This window comes from Octodon degus, unplaced genomic scaffold (assembly GCF_000260255.1).
Source record: "Octodon degus isolate 3935 unplaced genomic scaffold, OctDeg1.0 scaffold00065, whole genome shotgun sequence".
NCBI lineage: Eukaryota > Metazoa > Chordata > Mammalia > Rodentia > Octodontidae > Octodon > Octodon degus.
The window spans coordinates 12,509,766-12,516,852 of NW_004524641.1; the positions used below are offsets into that span (position 1 = coordinate 12,509,766).

The 7,087-nt window shown below is 40.6% G+C and overlaps 1 protein-coding gene across 1 annotated transcript in view; it reads right to left on the reverse strand.

The window, feature by feature from the left end:
* Positions 1–7,087, reverse strand: part of B3galt1 (beta-1,3-galactosyltransferase 1) — a 169,062-nt gene that overhangs the window by 10,638 nt on the left and 151,337 nt on the right. The gene's annotated exons all lie outside the window — the stretch shown is intronic.

Genomic DNA, 7,087 nt, shown 5'->3' on the forward strand with positions numbered 1-7,087 from the left:
AAAAAAAAATCCTGTTTAACAGCCAAGTTAATGTATCAGTGCAACAGAAAGTCACACATATAACATTTGTCATTCCTTTTAGTGGCTTTGCCACAACCACAAGACACTGATGACACATTGACTTGTCATTCATTAAACACCAATCCCTCCAAATAGGAACACTCAACTAGAACACTTGAAAGATAGTCTTCCTCCTCAGGGGCCTTACTACGTTGAAGAACACCTTATTCAAGGAGGTCTCTAGTAAGTATCTACCTTCACTGTTCAGGAAGTTAATGGGGCAGAATTTGCAATTGAAGAAGCCTGTACTTCCCTTAGAAGCTGCATGATGGTTTGTCTGTTATTTTGGATAATTTATTTTACCTCACCCCCCTTTTACTAAAATTCTCCTTTTGTCTTGGAGGAGGTCAGGGCTAGGAGCAGGCAGGTAGTGTCTCCTGTGAGCTGTGCACGATTGGGTATTTTTCTCCATTGTGATACAGGCAGTGTGGCGGTGAATTTTCCACATCAACTTCACTGGGCTAAGGGATGCCCAGATAGCTCGTAAAACATTGCTATCATGTGTGTTTTGAGAGGTTTTCTACAGGAGATCAGGTGTGAATTGTTCAACTAGATAAGAGAAGTTTCCCTCCCCAATACAGTGGACATCATCCAATCTGTTCAGAGCCTTAAAGGCTTATGGAGGAGGAAGAAGGGCCAATTTGCCCTCCCACTTGAACTGAGACCTCCCTCCTCTGCCCTTGGACATTGGCACTGTGGGACTCAAACTGGGGTTTACAATATCTACTCCTTGGGCTCTTGGGTCTTTGAGTTTGGATGGGAACACTACCACCAGCTTTCCCCCTTGCAGCAGCAGATCGCAGAACTGCTCAGCCTCTACGATCTCATGAGCTCATCTCTCATAATAAATCTCTTTCTAATAATATGTACATACTGGTTCTGTGTCTCAAGGACATGAACTAATACTGGTGCATTCAAGTCAACATTGATTTCATTTATCTTGGTGGCTAAACTGAGTTGGCTTGGGAATCATTTCCGCCTCCCTTACCCAGGGGCAAAGTAATAAGGACTTCACCAAAGGCCTAGCTTATACCCTCTGGTTTCCCACAGAATGCCCTTCAGGTTTTGATTTTCCCTGTGTTTTCAAGTATACTTTACTTCTTCATCAAAGATGCACCAAACACTTACTAGGTGTCAGGCGCTGAGCTGGGAAAACCATATGGAAACTTAATATCCTAGGAAAGGAAGGTAAAAATTTGTTAGTAAGATGACACACAAATGTAGACAGAGTCAGGTTATAAGGCATATTATTCTGCTAGCGCTACTATAAGTGTAGAAACTGGGTAGCTCAACAAATACAGTTGTTTGAGAGTTCTGAGGGCTACCTCTGTGATATTTTGGCAGGAGCGGCTCCTTCTGAGAGCTTTGAGAAAGCATGTGCTCCATTTCTGCCCTACCTGCGGTTTGATCCCTAGCAATGTTGGGCATTCACAGGCTTGTAGGTGTGCCGTCTTGACCTCTGCTTTTATCTGCATGTGGTGCTGTCCCTGTGTGTGTATCTTTTGCACCCCAATTTTCCCTTTTATAAGGATACCAACATATAGGATTAGGGTCCCTCTTACAGACCTCATTTTAGTTTGACTGTTTCTGTAAAGACCTAGTTCCCAAATAAGGTCTCATTTCAAGGGATCAATGTTAAAACTTCCATGTGTCTTTCTTGCAGGACAAAATTCAACCTCTACTGTGTACTTTGCTGGGTTGCAGCAAAATGAAATACTTTGCTCCCTAGAGTTCCCTGCTTTGAACTTTAATTTTCCTGATTTGAGCTGCTGTATGAGCAAGGAAATTCTTTTCCATAAACCAACTCGCAAAGGGTGAAATATTTATAATTTGCATTCAAAGAAGAATGAAAAACAACTGTGACAAGGGACATAAAATTTAGCCTATTTTTATTTTAAAACAAAGAAAAAAGAAAGAAAAGGCTGTTCTGAGAGCGGGACATCAGGCTTCTGAACTGGAACTTTCCTTGTGGTAACAAGGGAAGAGTGGTGACCACTTGGCACAGAAGCTGCAGCAAGTTAAAATTGTGTGATGTTGAGAAAGGCAAGAAAATTTTTGTACAGAAGATTGCCCAGTGCCACATTGTTGAGGAGGGACGCAAGCACAGGACTGGGCTGATCTCTATGGTCTCTTTGGGTGGAAGACAGGTCAGGCTGCTGGATTCTCTTACACAGATGCCAACAAGAACAAAAGTATCACCTGGGGAGAGGATACATTGACAGAGTATTTGGAGAATCCCAAGAAGTGCATCCCTGGAACAAAAATGATCTTTGCGGGCATCAAGAAGAAGTGAGAAGGGTAAGCTAGTAGCTTACCTCAAAAAGGCTACTAATGAGAGTACTAGTCACTGCCTTATTTATTGCAGAACAGAAATGTCTCATGGCTTTTGTATGTGTACCATAATTTAAAAGATCTCATACACTAGAATTCAGATCATGAGTGGCTGACAAAATATTTTTGTTGGACAGTCCTGATTTAAATAAAATTGGCTTGTAGTTAAAAAAAAAGGTTGTTCAAAACCATATGAAGAGTATATCACAGTTTTCAGCAGTCCTTTTCTTTTGCCACCTTCTCTGTCTTCTGATTCTTTTACAAATTTGTACTAGCTGAGAAGGCTAAGCCAGGACAATGTCATAGTTCTCAAACCATTAGTTCTTAAGATATTGACTTGGTTTCTGGAGAATAAGGACACTTCTCCCACCTTATTTCAAACTACCTGTATTTCTGTCATTCAGAGCAGATTTCGAACGTTCATAGTGTATGCAGCTTTATAAAAGTGACTTAAAATACAAGTCACCAAAAGAACTTTAGAAATGTGAAGATAAAACATTCAATAAAAACTCTATTCCCTGGCAAGCATAAGAGCCTGAGTTCAATCCCTAGTTCTGCAAACAAAACAAAACAAAACAAAACAAAACAAAACAAAACAAAACAAAACAAAACACTCTAGCTAAAGGAGAGATTTAGGAAAAGAGACAAAGAGGTGAAAAGGAAGGCAGGCTGGATGGAGGGAAGGAAGAAAGGTAAAAGAGAACAGAAGGAGGGCTGGCCAAATAGCTCAGTGGATTAAAGTGCCTGCAAGCAGGTGCAGGGACCAGAGATTCGAGCCCCAACCTGCCATGCTGGCCCCACCCCCAAGGTGCGCTGAAATGGCAATTGAGACTGGGCTTGGTGGTGCATGCCTATAATCCCAGCTGTTGGGAGGCTGTAAACAGCTGGATCACTACAAGTCCGATCTAGTAGTGAGACCCTGAATACCCTGTAGACCCTTCCCTAAAATATGAGAGAGAGAGAAAGAGAGAGAGAGAGAGAGAATAGAAGAAAAGAAAGAGGAGGAAAAAAAGACTAAGAAAGAAAAGAAAGCACAGAGAGAGCACTATTTGTGTTTGTGAAATGCTGCAGACAAAGGTGAGGGGCTGCTGTGGGCTACACTGTGGCACTCAGTAGAGCAAGAGACCCTTTCTGAAAAATGCTTTGATCTCAATGATCTTCTTCAGAGCAGGTGTGTGAGTGACAGCAAAGCATATTCATCCTAGGGGGAAATGCAGGGGCTCAGATGGAAAGACATCTAATTGATAAACGAGCCCTGAAGGCCAGAGATGCTAATCAGCTGCATTAATTTGGCATATGGTTATCTGGATGCCCAACTCCCTCCCCTTTTCTCACTTTTGTAATTATGTTGTAAATAAGTACAGGAGAAGTAGAAGTAAAACACTATTAGCACTAGATAACAGTCCTTGAAGGAAGAATTTCATAAGCCATTATCCTATCCAGCTGGCTAACTTAATTCATCTCTCAGTCACCAGGACTGGCTCACTCTCCCGGCCTTCTGCTAAGCAAGCCCCGGGCCTGCCACAGGTGCCATTTCTCCAGAAGCTGAAATCCCTGAGTGCTCCTAGAGGTAAGTGTTCTGATTCCTCTGTCTCAGATAGGCAAAGAGCCAATTTGTCCCTTTTAAATTTTTAATTACCAGTCTCTTCAAAGAGACCCCAGAATTGAACTTACCCAGTAGATCGTGTGGAAGTGGAAGTGGCATAAATCCAAAGGTAAGATTTATCAGGATTTGGCAATGGAAATCATTTCCCTCTTAAACTTGGAAGAAATGATTTGAACCTTCTCCCTTATGAGTTCAATATGCCCTGACATTTATTGAAAAGGTCTTTATAATCCTCCGGTTGGAAAGAATGGGCCCAACTTGAGAAGGAGTGGTCAGGGTGAGGGCATGTTTGAGTGGGCTCAGAGCCGTTGCTTTTCTGAAAGCCACACTTTACTGAGAACGTGCCCTTCAAATTAGAAGGGAAGATTATAGCTTTCTTCAAAGTAATGCACTGCCCTAGTTCTAGAATTTAGAGAAATTTTTTAACACCGCCACAGTCCTCTCAGGGAAAAATGAAAATGAGGATATCTCATTATGTTAAATAAATGCTCAGCTTCCTTTGCAATGATGGATACTGTGTCTTGACTGCCTTATATAACACACATTTGTGATGGGCAGAGCAATCACTCATTTAATCATAGGTGCCTGGGAGCTTGGCAGCATGAGGGCCTCGGGTGCAGCTCCGTAACTGGGAAAGGAAAAGCCAGCATATTTTTATTAGAAATGTGAAGGAGGATAAGAGGAAAGACATCTGACTAATATAAGCTGCAGCTGGGACAATTTTAAAAGCGATGAGCTATGTGATACCAAAAGAGTATTTGTCTGGGCCGTTATGGGAGGGGTGATATAAATAGGTATCATTAGGCACCAGAGAAATGCTAGTATATTTACTATCTAAAATGTATAAAATCTGGAGAGCTATTTCTTAGATAGCTTGTGACAGAGAGGTAATATTTTAGGTTGTATTTCCAATGATGTTAGTACTAAGCTGCAACTGATAACATATGAAAGATAATCGGGGTTTGTGTGGACTCTGGGGATTGAACCCAGGGTTTCACATATACCAGCCGCTGAGTTATATCTCTAGCCCAGAACTTGGGAACTTCACTTACATTTTATTTTGTTTTCATCGTGTACATGCTCTTTCATACACTCTCAGTTCATTAGAATCTATAGTAGCCCCAAATAATTTTATGTAGCTGCTATAAGTGGAAATCACTTTCTAGGTAATCAGTCTTACAGCATCAGAAACCTGGATTCAAGTTCCAGAATTTTCGTCTTTCACTCTGAAGCCTGTTCAGATCTGGGCCTCTGTTTCCTCATCTGTCAGATGAGGGTGAGGACTTCTGGCCCTGCTTCGCAGAATCATTGTAAGCATCAAATGAGATAATGCACTGTAAGTACTTTAGAAGCGGAACAGCGCCACATGGGTGTAAAGTGTGGCCATTGTTATTACAAACATGACAAATAAAGAGAAAGTCGGGAAGGATTCTCTGTGTTTCATTAGGAGCAGTCAGCCAATGCATTTTGACTAATTGATGCAAAAGCAGCTTTTTCACTTATTGCTCAAACAAACAACATTGGCGCCTCCAGTTAACTGTTTTCATGAGAAGCTTTCAGTTTCATCTTATAATGTCTATGTAAAAAAGTCTTGCACTTGTATAAAAAGGAAGGAAACAGCTTAGAAGAGATGTCATTATGACTATTGCAAGTAGTGATATGGCATATGAGTTTTTTCAAATATAATTTTAAACTATTGAATGTCGACAGATGCAGTCTTCAGAATAGCATTTTTTTGTAGATATAATTAACATTCCATATGTGTGAAAATAATTCAAAATGGCTATTGCATGATTAGATTACAGAGTTTTAAGACAAATCCAATATAAAATACAACTTCATAGCTGTTCTTTATAGTCTATCAAGGTTATAATGGAACTTATCTGGGACACGACATGAACTGTTCACTTAACTAATATTAAAATATCATGAAAACTAAATCAATAATGATGCTTAGAATGTGTACAATTTTAGGTCAAAAGAGAACACTTGCTCTTAGGATATATTTTAATTAAACACTGAAGGCCAGGTGAGCTACTCATCTCTATCATACTGGGAAATGATTTTTATCTTGGGAAGATCATAAAGACTTTACACCAGAAGGCTCTCACACTTACTAGCTAAGTAACTATGGCTGAGAGTTCTCCATTTCAGGAAGATGTCATTGTTTAACTCATCTCCCATTCCAATCCCCCTTTAGCTTTTCTTCCTGGAAATTGGCCAATTGGAAAAAAAGGCTACAATCTACAGTTCTTCTCCAGCTCTTTTACAATAGGATAAAGTCCTACAACCCAATTTCCATCAATCAGATGCCACTGGGCAAGGCAGAGATGCAGGAGTAAGCATCATAGGTGGCAGCTGCTTTCTGGCTGCTTGGACCTCCTAGAACCATGTGAGTGACAAAGACACTGCGTTTTACAGACATGTCAGAGATAGATTTTCAGCCTCCAGATGCAAACATCTCATGAACAGAGGCAGTGGAAGCAAAGTGGGTCTACTAAAAAAGCTCCAAAGAATGCTGAGGAACTTTAAGGGTTGCATTGTTTAGAGTCATGTTCTTCCAATTAGCTAGTGGTAAAACCCAATCTTGCCTTCCCAGGGACACTGCACCAGTTACCTCACACCTCTGCATAAGTCCCTTCCTACTTAGCCAGATAAAGTGGATTTTGATGTTTGCAACCAAGAACCCAGTGCTGCCCTCATTCTCTTTACTTCTTTAAACATAAAAAAGATGACAGTAATCTAATTTTTAGACTCACGAGATAAACGTTAAAGTTTTATATTTCTAATGATGTTAGTACTATGCAGCAACTGATACATATGAAAGAGAATTAGTGAGTTTGTGTGGATGTTGGGATTGAACCCAGGGCTTCACATGTGCTAGCCAAGTATATGGCAACCAGAGTCTAATTTTTGTCATTATTAACTTCTCACTTTAATTGCTTGAGAGAACTGCAAACCATATTAAAACAAAGAGACCCCTACTATACTCAATTTGGAAAACATTACTTGGAATTGACATGTGAGGAGCAGCCCTTCAATTTGGGCTTTTTCTTTGTCCTCCTCCTCCTCCTCCTCCTCCTCCTCCTC